Source organism: Notolepis coatsorum (assembly GCF_963971535.1).
Source record: "Notolepis coatsorum genome assembly, chromosome: 13".
NCBI lineage: Eukaryota > Metazoa > Chordata > Actinopteri > Aulopiformes > Paralepididae > Notolepis > Notolepis coatsorum.
This window is the reverse complement of record NC_140177.1, coordinates 9,530,941-9,544,543: the sequence shown is the minus strand read 5'-3', so window position 1 is coordinate 9,544,543 and position 13,603 is coordinate 9,530,941. Positions and strand designations below refer to the sequence as shown.

Below are 13,603 nucleotides of genomic sequence, written 5' to 3'. Positions count from 1 at the left end.
AAAGGGTTTTGGCCAAACCTGGCTCGGGTCAAATGGAAAAGTTTGAGTTTTATTAAATGTACATACTGTCGCATTTGTGGATCAGAATACTGTAGGTCTATTGCTTTGTAACTACAGACATTCCAATGAAATGTTCTATGACACTGTATATAGTGATACTGTGCAAGTCTTTAATTGACTCATGTCGGACATTTGACAGCAAAGAGACCAAAATGCCATTGTTGCTTCGTCATCAACTTGGGGAATGGAATCTGGGTTTGAAAGGAAGATGGGAGGATTTAAAGGAAAACTCCAACATTTTGGGAAATTAGCTTATTTGCCATCTACCCTGGAGTTAGACAAGAAGATACATACCTTTTTTCTTCTCTGTGCAGTAGGAGTAGGAAGACACGCACCGTTAGCCTAGCTTAGCGTCAGTCACTGGAAGTAGGTTCCTCCATTAGCCTAGTTCTCAATGTCTTCCTACTCCTACTGCATGCACAGAGAAGAAAAAGGTATGTATCTTGTCTATCTCCAGGGTTCCCAAAATGTTGGAGTGTTAAGATACATACCTTTTTCTTCTCTGTGCATGCAGTAGGAGTAGGAAGACGTGCACCGTTAGCCTAGCTTAACGTCAGTCACTGGAAGTAGGTTCCTCCATTAGCCTAGGTCCCAACGTCTTCCTACTCCTACTGCATGCACAGAGAAGAAAAAGGTATGTACTGTATCTTCTTGTCTAACTCCAGGGTAGATGGCAAATAAGTGTTCCTTTAAAGCTCCATCTCCGAATTGCCACACATTTGTAGTTCTGCGTTGTTGTAAACATTATGATAAAACTGTCAACCAAGAATGTTGTGTGCTTTTCCCTTCTCATAGAAATATACTGTATGTCAATGTATACATGTAAGTAAAAATATGTTGGCTGTAAATTGAACAGAAATTGTGATGAATTAGAAATGCGTACTATACACAGAGAGAGAGAGAGAGCTTCCTGTCAGCTTCCTCTGGACATGGAGACAGTGTTAATTTTGTCAACTAAAATGATGACGAAAGATGTTCGTCAACGAAGGTTTTTTTCATGACGACAACGAGACATGACGTCACGCTAACGAGACTAAATAGTTTATTAAATATCGTTGACCACAACTGAGGACACAAAAATGTAATTTACAAAAACCAGGACGAAATTTCTCTTCATGTATGTTGATATTGTTGACTAAAACAAGACGAGACAAAATAATTATAACTTTTCTTAATGCCATCGTCCCGACAGAGCAGTGTGACGGGGAGCTCTGTTATTAGCATTAGCTGAAGAGCTATTTGAAAAGCTAGTTTTAGCTTAACGTTACCTTGGCTAAAATTGGGACTATTCATAATCCAGCTGCAGACATGCAAGCAAAGTACAGCAAGTTGGCAAAGGAGTATTCCAAGGTAAATCACTTTTTCACCAGTAACGTTACATCGTTTGTATTTCCATCTAGCTCGCGTTAACTAGTGGCTAACCTAGCTCATGCTAACGTGGTCACTGATCGACCTCTGCTCTCGCACACAATTAATGACGTAATGCTGCAGACACCCATACCGGTGACAATGTTTAGCTTTTAGTGCCAAATGATAAGAGTCTGAGGCGGAGTCTCAAAAGAGAATGTTGAATATTTATTGTGCATTAAAAATCACAACAGAGCCTCTGCTACTAGCTGACCTAAACAGAGCCTTCTGGAAGCAAGTGCAACAACGTATAATGTCCGTGTGGAACAACCTTTCTGTGGGTGAAGCATAGTTGAGCATAGTTGTCATTTAATGATACTAATACTAATCTATACAATCACCTGTTGTTGAATAAATACCATTACTTTCTAGTTATTACTAAAAAACAGTATATATAAAACTAGCTGTAAAAAAGAAGAAAAGAAAACGTTTTTTTTAGTACATTAACTAAAAATAGACAAATGTCAAACGTTTTCGTCGACAAAATCTAGACTAAAACAAAAGAGACAAAATTGAGACAAAAACTGACTGAGACTAAAATGCTCAGACCTGTAGTTGACTAAAACTGACTAAACGAAAAATAAATGAAGATGACTAAATATGATGAAAACAAAAAAGGAGCACTTGACACATGACTAAGACTAAAACTAAAATGAAAATAGCTGCCAAAATTAACACAGAGAGAGAGAGAGAGAGCAGAGCTTCCTGTCAGCTTCCTCTGGACACAGAGAGAGAGAGAGCAGAGCTTCCTGTCAGCTTCCTCTGGACACAGAGAGAGAGAGAGAGCAGAGCTTCCTGTCAGCTTCCTCTGGACAGCGTGATTTTTTTCCCGTAGCCTCTGTTTGCGAAGACGCTCTCTGATTGGCTAGCCCGCGTACAGCGAAGAAGAAAAGACCCTCTCTGATTGGTTTAGCTCCGAAGGGTCTCTTTCGCCTTGTACATATATTCTCTGCTTCGAAGTGGTTATGCTTTGGCCCTCTTTCTCTAAGCATAACCCACTTCGAAAGAGGGCCAAAGCATAACCACTTCGAAGCAGAGAATATATATGTACAAGGCGGACATTTCTATCCCAGAGACCCTTCGGAGCGCTAAACCAATCAGAGAGGGTCTTCGCTGTACGCAGGCTAGCCAATCAGAGAGCGTCTTCGCAAACAGAGGCTATGGAAAGAAATCACGCCTCTGGACACAGAGAGAGAGAGCAGAGCTTCCTGTTAGCCTCCTCTGGACAAGGACATTGGGATTGGGCAGCACAATTAACATTTAACAGTGTTTAAATCGTTGATCGCCATTGGGTCTTTTGATTGATTGATTGAAAACTTTATTAACAGATTGCAGAATGGGTACAATACAGTACAGCTCAATACACACAATTGTTAACCGGCTGTCGTGTGGCAGTGAAAGGGTTAAGGGGATGCAGACCAGAGAAAGACTTTCGTCTTGTTTACATCAGGGTCCCCCATTTTCAATTCATCATAAAATGTATGACATACGCGACATACAGATAAATAGTACTGTTACATCCAGACTGTTATGACATACAAGATATACAAATATACAGTACTGTTTAAGAGACGGCTTCTAAAAGAGAGTATATACATTTGAGGGGGAAGAAACTGTACATTGGAGGGGGTTGGGTTTGGACATTTACAGGGGCCAGTTTTGAATGGCAGCCTCCCGTAGGTGCTCTTTGAGAGCGGTATTCACTGACGGTACAAGCTTGGCAATAAGGTTGTTGTGCACAATCGCCGTAACAAATGTGTGCGATGTCGTGGCGTAAGTATTAAACATGTTCAATACGTAAATACATATCACTAGCTTTTGAATGAAAGCCGTGGGTTGCCAGGTCGATGGAAAATCTCATGAAATATTTTACGTCATTTTAAGTCATATGGGGTTGAACGACTTATTGGTGAGTATGTATAAACCATGCTTCAAATTATATATGCTGTATTCCGCCCGCATACCGAACTGAAAAGTAGTGGTAGTATGTGTGCCTAAGTCATAAGGGGGTTATGTACCCATGTACATGTCAAAATACTTTCCAAAGGTCAGTGAATACCACGACCACAACACCAGAGGGAGCTCCACAAATCATGTTAAACCCAGATTCGGCTCAAACAAGGGACTAAACACGTTTCGCAATTATGCCACATCAATGTGGAACGCCCTACCCAAAGCTGTAAAGGAATGTGAAACACTACCTACTTTCAAAACCACTCTCAAAGAGCACCTACGGGAGACTGCAATTCGAAACTGGCCCCTGTAAATGTCCTAACCCAACCCCCTCCAATGTACAGTAAATGTCCTAACCCAATAATACACGAGACCCTCTTCTTGGGACCAAGTAAGGTTTTGTCGATATTCCAATGTACAGTTCCCCCACCCCACCTACCCAACCCACCCACCCTCAATGTACAGTTCCCCCACCTACCCAACCTCCTCCAATGTACAGTTTCTACGTCAAATGTATATACTCTCTTTTTTAGACGCTTTTTGTATCACAAACAGTACTGTATTTGTAAATCTGGTATGTCATAAATGTATAGATGTAGCAGTACTGTCTATCTGTATGTTGTGTATGTCATATATGTTATGATGAATTGAAAATGGGGGACCCTGATGTAAACAAGACGAAAGTCTTTCTCTGGTCTGCATCCCCTTAACAATTGTGTGTATTGAGCTGTACTGTATTGTACCCATTCTGCAATCTGTTAATAAAATGTTCAATCAATGAGCGGCACAGTGGTGTAGTGGTTAACACTGTCGCCTCACAGCAAGAAGGTCCAGGGTTCGATTCCCGCTTGGGGACCAGGTTTCCATGATGCCAGTTACCCAGGTGGGGTATCTCCCAGGCCTTTCTGTGTGGAGTTTGCATGTTCTCCCCGTGCTCGCAAGGGTTTCAACCCCCGATAAGATAAACCCAATGGAAAAACATGCACAATAACAGATCGCTAATGCTGTGGCGTCCTTGACGAAGACGGACAGGAGCACTTGGATTGGTCCCCTAGTTATTATTAGTAAGACACAACATTTCCGTAGTAATTGACCACCAGACTCTTTCTCTTAAGGCATTAACTGGGTTAATTAATATAAATGTTATATTGTATATTGTCTAGTTACACATTGGTTCCGAAACATGTATGTTCCAGGCTGCAATTAAAACTTTGAATCTGAGAGAGCTCTGGTCAGCGAAGCCGGCGCCGTTCGCGACCTCCATGTTTTGGGGCTATTCATCAGAAAACTCGGATCCGCGATTCGGCTCCCATCCGTCGGGCAAGAACTGTGGGTTTTCAGCCTCTCTCTCTGGAGCTTAACGGAGTTTCGAGTTTGTGATTAACCGTGTTGAATGGGGCGTCTGAACTAAGCGAGGACCTCATGCGCATGCGCGGCGAAGAATGCGGAAGCGCTCTTGCACTCTTCGGCTGGGATTAATATAGACGCTTCCTGTCGACTTGATTTCAGCGGGACAGAACGGCACGGCTCTGGGCAGAACTAATTATACGGCTCTGCTACTACTGTTACAGCAATTTTTGGTACTTATTTACACAATATGCATTGATCACTGTTGCGTTATATCATTTACATGTCTTTATATATATATATTACTTTATATCACTAGGCGATGACTGCAATTTCGAACGTTAAATGCTAGCTACTGATGACTTATTTTACATTAGCCATATCACCAGTTGTTACACACTCAAGCATAATTGTATTAATCAGCCCACATTACAGTTATATGTTGACAACACTTTATATTCAATATATATAATAGCATTTCAGGGGAGTGGCAGAGAGACTTGTGCTTCTATGGTCATAAATACACACATCCTAATGCTATCTATAAGACATTCATACATGCACATGTGGAAATGCAGTGAATATCATATCTCAAGCTGTTTACTCTGCATTTCTTAGCATTTACATTTCATACTGTAACCATTGATACTACTCAATTAAGCCAAGAAAGAAGTTTGGTCAACAGTACAAAATATACAAAGCAACCAATTGCATTCCACACATTTTTTATTATTATAGGCCTATAATATGTCCAATGTCCATGTAGAGGTCCAGTCTTCCACTCCTGTTGTTTGTAGTGCTAGGGCCTTTCTGTCACGACTGCTGCTCACCTCAGACTGGACACATGCACGTCATTATAGTGGTAATTTATCCTAGAAAACAAAACAGGGAGATAGAGAGTTATGGAGTTGCTCATGCACTCTACAACAACGCACATCTTGTATCTTCTCATCTCTAACATTTCCATTCTACAGCATGCAAGCATCCTGCTTCAAGAGGTGTATGATTGTGTATGTGACAATAAAACTATTTGATTTCAATATTTTAGAGGGTTTAGAGTTCACCCACCAGTTTTTAAATCGTAAATTTTTATCGTTAAGGGTTAAAATCGTATTGGTCGGATGTGTTGTTTTTTTAATCAACACGGCTAGCACAATTAACCCCTTTAATCCAGAAAGCCTGCAGAGATTTGAGTTATCTTGGCAGGCTTGCACATGGAAAGAAGTCAGAGACATTTGTGCCTCGAATGCAAATGGTTATCTTCTAATCTATCAAAAAAAAACATATATATAAAACATATATATTTTCAGTATATATATATTTATTTATATATACTGTATTTCAGAATAAGGGAAAATATGTTTAATATGCCCTTGTGCCATGAGATAAGATGTCGCTCAACACAAAATTTGATTAGATTAGATTAAAATGCATTGTCATTATACAGCACAAGTACAGTACAACGGAAATAAGTTTGGCATCCAACCGGAGTGCAAATATAGCAGTAAAGTGCAATAGCAATATTCAATGTACAGGTGATTAGACTGGATACAAAATATATAAAGAGTACTACTGAGTAATAATTATAACCAGATGTAAAACAAAAATGTATTATCTACAGTGATACAGGTTTAAAGACACTATGGTAGTAAGTCATACTGGCCAGCGGTATAACTAGTAAGAGTACGTAAGGGATATGTACAGATATAGATATAGTAACTACCTAACTGCTACCTAACTAAGGGGTAGCAGTAAGGGATATGTACAGATATAGATATAGTAACTACCTAACTGCCCTACCTAAAGCTGTAAAGGAATGTGAATCACTACCCACTTTCAAAAACACTCTCAAAAAACACCTACGTGAGACTGCAATTCGAAACTGGCCCCTACAAATGTCCTAACCTAGTTGTACAGTAAATGACCAAGTAAGGCTTTGTCAGTATTCCAATGTACAGTGTAAAATGTGTGTGTGTCCCCTACCCAACCCCCCCCCACCTCCAATGTACAGCCCTCCAATGCTGGACCTACAAAAGGCCTTCGACACTGTCAATCACACCATTCTGATTGACAAGCTAAAAGCAATTGGTTTTGATAGTTTATCAGTGAGCTGGATACAATCCTACCTGGAGGGGAGGGAACAGATGGTGGAAGTAAACGGTACCCTATCCCCCCCCCCTCACAGTGTGAGCTGTGGTGTTCCACAAGGAAGCATACTAGGACCGCTACTATTCCTAATTTATGCAAATGACATGTCGTCAGCTTGTGACTGCAACTTGTTCCTGTTTGCGGACGACTCAGCCCTGCTGGTCTCTGACAAGAACAAGTTACAGGTTGAAAAAGCCCTCAGCTCGGAACTAGGCAAAATCTGCATATGGCTCGCCGACAACAAACTATCATTACACATGGGCAAAACAGAGTCCATTCTCTTCGGTTCAAATAACAAACTCAGCAAGACCGACGGCTTCTCGGTTACAGTGGGTGACAATATTATCACAAGGAAAGATGAAATTACCTACCTGGGTTCCATCCTAGAGGCTAATCTTTCCTGTGACAAAATGGCATCCAATGTAATAAAAAAAGTCAACCAACGAACGCGATTCTTGTACCGGATCTCCTCTCTGGTAAACAAGAATACCCTGAAGACTCTAGCAGGAGCACTCATTCAAGGGTACTACGACTATGCTTGCACCTCATGGTACCAAAGCACCTCAAAGGCACTAAAAAACAAATTACAAACATCTCAAAACAAGCTAGTCAGACTACTACTTGACCTGACTCCTAGAACCCACCTCACCCCTGCCCACTTTGACAACCTAGGATGGCTTAGAGTAGACGACAGAGTACAGCAACTTGCAATGGGCCTGGTCTACAAGATACACTACGCGACCAAGGTACCCATGTACATGTCAAAATACTTCCCAAAGGTCAGTGAATACCACGATCACAACACCAGAGGGAACTCCACAAATCATGTAAAACCCAGATTCGGCTCAAACAAGGGACTAAACACGTTTCGCAATTATGCCACATCAATGTGGAACGCCCTACCCACAGCTGTAAAGGAATGTGAATCACTACCCACTTTCAAAAACACTCTCAAAAAACACCTACGTGAGACTGCAATTCGAAACTGGCCCCTACAAATGTCCTAACCTACAGTAAATGACCAAGTAAGGCTTTGTCAGTATTCCAATGTACAGTGTAAAATGTGTGTGTGTCCCCTACCCAACCCCCCCCCCCCCCACCTCCAATGTACAGCCCTCACCCAACCCACCCAACCCCACCCCACCCATCCACCTCCTCCAATGTACAGTTTCTACGCCAAATGTATATACACTCCTTTTCTGGACACTTTTGTATCACAAACAGTACTGTATTTGCAAAATCTGATATGTCATAAATGTATAGATGTAGCAGTACTGTCTATCTGTATGTCATGTATGTCATATATGTTATGATGAATTGAAAATGGGGGACCCTGATGTAAACAAGACGAAAGTCTTTCTCTGGTCTGCATCCCCTTAACAATTGTATGTATTGAGCTGTACTGTACTGTACCCATTCTGCAATCTGTTAATAAACTTTTCAATCAATCAACTACAGGTATGAAAAAAGGATTATATGCAGGTATATACCGACAAATGTGTATAAATATATATACGGTAAATATATGTATACGGTATTGATATCATACAGAGTTGTATGGGTTATATGCAGGTGTAGTAGTAATATGGTAGGCATATTCACCTTATCAGTCTTCTAGTTGAACCTGGAATGATGTGACAAATAAACCTCTTGATTCTTGGTTGTAATCAGATGTACTAATACGAATACGATCGAAACTAGTGTTGCTCACTTTACCAACGTCAGTATGGTTTTGAATTGATTGATTGAACACTTTATTAACAGATTGCAGAATGGGTACAGTACAGCTCAATACATACAATTGTTAAGGGGATGCAGACCAGAGAAAGACTTTCGTCTTGTTTACATCAGGGTCCCCCATTTTCAATTCATCATAACATATATGACACACACGACATACAGATATACAGTACTGCTACATCTATACATTTATGACATACCAGATTTGCAAATACAGTACTGTTTGTGATACAAAAAGTGTCCAGAAAAAGAGTGTATATACATTTAACGTTACATGGTAACGTTATCTAACTGCATTTAGAATCTAACAAGCTATTAACTTATGATAAACATTAACTAAAGATTGCTACATAAAATACCACTATTGACTACATCCATGAGTGGTCTGCTAATGCGTTAAAATGTAAAAAATGCAGTAAGTAAGTAAAGTAAAGTAAACTTATGAGCGAGTGCCGCCTCGGCAACAATGAAATGAATGGCGATGTCGCGAGCGATGAGCTGAAAGCTTGAACTAGTACCCATAGATATATATAGAACACTAGATAGCTTAAGGCGGAGTCACCAGCGTCACTGAACCGCCGCCATCTTGCGTAGGTCAGCCTTGAGTGAGAGAGCTGCACAGACAAAAATACTCATAACTCGCTGAAATATTGACGGATTTACAAACGGGTTGGTTTATTACAAGCATTATTAACGTGGCTATGATTCAACATCAAACATCTTTAATTTCTCTTTTTTTTTTACAAGTATGCAGTATCATAACTACATCTTTGATGTTTATAGCAAACCAACCCGTTTGTAAATCCGTCAATATTTCAGCGAGTTATGAGTATTTTTGTCTGTGCAGCTCACTCACTCTCACTCAAGGCTGACCTACGCAAGATGGCGGCGGTTCAGTGACGTCGCTCTCCATTGGCCGGCAGCGCGGGCAAGCTATCTAGTGTTCTATATATATCTATGTACGTACCCCCACTGAGCGCTTTACTTCCGCATTCCACGATAACAACACAAGCTGGTGGGAGTGTCTTAACTTTCTCTCTACGGCTTTGTACCAGAAGAAGGCATTCAGTCTCCGGCGTCTCAGGAGACACGTCACGGCTGGAGGGAGAAGCAGAAGCAGAAGATATCACATCGCCGCTCAACCTTACGCCAGAAGTACACAGGTAAATCAAACGGGACTTTTGTTTCACTAACTAACACTGAATATTAAATTGTGACTTATTTGTATTTCAGCTTATTGTTATTGTTTTGTTGGGGAGACATGTCGCGGCCTTACAGGTAGCTGGGTGTCGAGGAGACGAGCTTTAGCTGCTAACTGTTAGCTCTGTTAGCTCTGCTGGCTAACTGTTAGCTCTGTTAGCTCTGCTGGCTAACTGTTAGCTCTGTTATCTACTGTTAGCTCTGTTAGCTAACTGTTAGCTAACTGTTAGCTCTGTTAGCCGGGAGACCAGCAGACGGTGGGCTAAGTGAGATGGACCTGCCGGGTCAGGAATATACCAACACGCGGTCTCAGTTTATAGCTAACGTTACCTCAAGTCGGTTAAATGTTTGACGAATGCAAGCAAACCGTCATCTTAACAGCCGTTAGCACGTTAGCTGCTAGCTAAGCCAGTTAGCAACCACCGTGGAATTTCCCTCGGCATGAATAAAGTATTTATTTTTTCACGAAAGCGTGCTAACGTCGGCTACCAGCGCAGTGTTATCGTTTGAACTTTGGATGCAACACACCTCCGTCTGTTATAATAACGTGATGTATAAACGCTATAGATGTTCACTTTCCACAACGGTACGTACTTGTCTTTAGTATAGAATAACGGTTAGCTCCTTGAAACACACAGACTTTCGGCATAGAGGAACATTGTGAATGAATGAATGAAAACTTTATTTAACAGATTGCAGAATGGGTACAATACAGTACGGCTCAATACATACAATTGTTAAGGGGATGCAGACCTGAGAAAGACGTTTGTCTTGTTTCCATCAGGGTCCCCCATTTTCAATTCATATAGACATATATGACATACATGACATACAGATAGTCAGTACTGCTACATCTATACATTTATGACATACCAGATTTGCAAATACAGTACTGTTTGTGATACAGAAGGAGTCAAGAAAAGGGAGTATATACATTTGACGTAGAAACTGTACATTGGAGGAGGTTGGGTGGGGGGGGTTGGGTACATTGGGATATTGACAACCATACTGGGTAATTTACATTGGAGGTGGTTGGGGGGGCGGGGGGCACACTGTATAAACAAGTAACACTGTACATTGAGGGGGGGGGGAGGAGACACTGTACAAACAAACACAATTGTACATTGAACTATTGACAAAACCATACTAGGTAAATGACTGTACATTGGAGGGGGTTGGGTTAGGATATTTACAGGGGCCAGTGTTGAATTGCAGTCTCCCGTAGGTGTCCCTTGAGAGAGGTTTTGAAAGTGGGTAGTGATCCACATTCCTTTACAGCTTTGGGTAGGGCGTTCCACATTGATGTGGCATAATTGCGAAACGTGTTTAGTCCCTTATTTGAGCCGAATCTGGGTTTAACATGATTTGTGGAGCTCCCTCTGGTGTTGTGATCGTGGTATTCACTGACCTTTGGGAAGTATTTTGACATGTACATGGGTACCTTGGTCGTGTAGTGTATCTTGTAGACCAGGCCCATTGCAAGTTGCTGTACTCTGTCGTCTACTCTAAGCCATCCTAGGTTGTCAAAGTGGGCAGGGGTGAGGTGGGTTCTAGGAGTAAGGTCAAGCAGTAGTCTGACCAGTTTGTTTTGAGATGTTTGTAATTTTGTTTTTAGCGCCTTTGAGGTGCTTTGGTACCATGAGGTGCAAGCATAGTCGTAGTACCCTTGAATGAGTGCTCCTGCTAGAGTCTTCAGGGTATTCTTGTTTACCAGTGAGGAGATCCGGTACACGAATCGAGTTCGTTGGTTGACTTTTTTTTATTACATTGGATGCCATTTTGTCACAGGAGAGATTAGCCTCTAGTATGGAACCCAGGTATGTAATTTCATCTTTCCTTGTGACAATATTGTCACCCACTGTAACTGAGAAGCCGTCGGTCTTGCTGAGTTTGTTATTTGAACCGAAGAGAATGGACTCTGTTTTGCCCATGTGTAATGATAGTTTGTTATCAGCAAGCCATATGCAGATTTTGCCTAGTTCCGACTCAACTCAATTTACATGTTCGAAAAGGAGTAGGAAGAAGTACACTTATTTAATCCTACCCCTTTCCCACTACTCAAATGAGTGCACTAATTTAAAACAAAATATATATATATATGCAAAAAAAATAAACTATGTAAAACATGAAAGAAATAAAATAGAAATGTAAACACCCGTGAATGTCAAGTCCCTTCCTCATCGCTGTACCTCGTGAACATCATTTCCTTATAAATCAGTTTGAATTGTCTCATATCTGGACATTGCTTTAGCACCACATTCTGACCTGACGTTACATTTTCCTACTCGATACTAAATTAATTTATTGTTTTTGTTTAAAATCCAGACATCCAACTGGCGTTAGCAGGCTAGCTAGCTCAGTGTGTGGAGGGGTACAGCTGTGCTGAGCTAATGTTAATGTTAATCGTCCAAGGACCCTCATCTGAATATCTATTTGTTATCACATAGGATTAGAGATGTTCCGATACCATTTTTCCCTTTCCGATCCGATTCCGATACCTAAGCTTTGGGTATCGGCCGATACCGATATTTATCCGATACCAGTGCATAAAATTAAAAAAAAATTATATAAATTATACTTTTTTTTTTTTTTTTTTTTTCAGATACGGTTATACTGTTTTTTAGTAATAACTAGAACGTATGGTATTTATTCAACAACAGGTGATTGTATAGATTTGTATTAGTATCATTAATCAATGAGTATGGGCTGCAGCACTGCAGATATACCCTACTCCAATGATCCACACGGACATTAAACGGTGTTGCACTCGCTACTCAGTGGCTCTGCAGATATACCCTATTCAGTCTGTAAGCTAGTGGCAGATAGAACGTTGATGTTGTGGTTTTTGATGCAAAATAAATATTCAACATTCTCTTTTGAAACTCCGCCTCAGACTCTTATCCTTTGGCACTTGCTGTACTTTGCTTGCAGGTCTGCAGCCATTATTGCTGGATTATGTGAATAGCACCAACTTTAGACACGGTAACGTTATCAAGCTAAGCTAACTGACCTAGCTCGCCTTCCCGCAGATAACGTTAGTAATAGTCCGTAGCTACTTAACTTAAATACAATTCACCGTGGGTGCATTATTGTTGATAGACGGTCACGGACAGTGTTAGGTCCTGGAGAAAGGACAGGCGATCATCTGATTATCGATATGAATTACACGCCAGCTGGCGGGCAGACTATTATTTTTAGACGCCAGATGGTAAATCTACACGCATTTGGCGATGGGCGCCCAGTTATTTTGTTCCCTGTCCACAAGAAACGCACAGTTAAAAAGGCCTCCCAAATAGTTGTAGATAACACACACCCTTCACACCCATTACAAACGAATGCCCTCAGGCCGTCGATACAGAGCTTCATCACTGAACAAAAGGGGCTTTACATTACATTACACATGGGCAAAACAGAGTCCATTCTCTTCGGTTCAAATAACAAACTCAGCAAGACCGACGGCTTCTCAGTTACAGTGGGTGACAATATTGTCACAAGGAAAGATGAAATTACCTACCTGGGTTCCATCCTAGAGGCTAATCTCTCCTGTGACAAAATGGCATCCAATGTAATAAAAAAAGTCAACCAACGAACTTGTTTCTTGTACCGGATCTCCTCTCTGGTAAACAAGAACACCCTGAAGACTCTGGCAGGAGCACTCATTCAGGGGTACTACGACTATGCTTGCACCTCATGGTACCAAAGCACCTCAAAGGCGCTAAAAACAAAATTACAAACATCTCAAAACAAA

General features: G+C 41.0%; 1 long non-coding RNA gene across 1 annotated transcript in view; it reads left to right on the top strand.

Moving 5' to 3' along the window:
• LOC311239610 overlaps positions 1–13,603 on the top strand; it is a 67,005-nt gene that overhangs the window by 38,251 nt on the left and 15,151 nt on the right. The gene's annotated exons all lie outside the window — the stretch shown is intronic.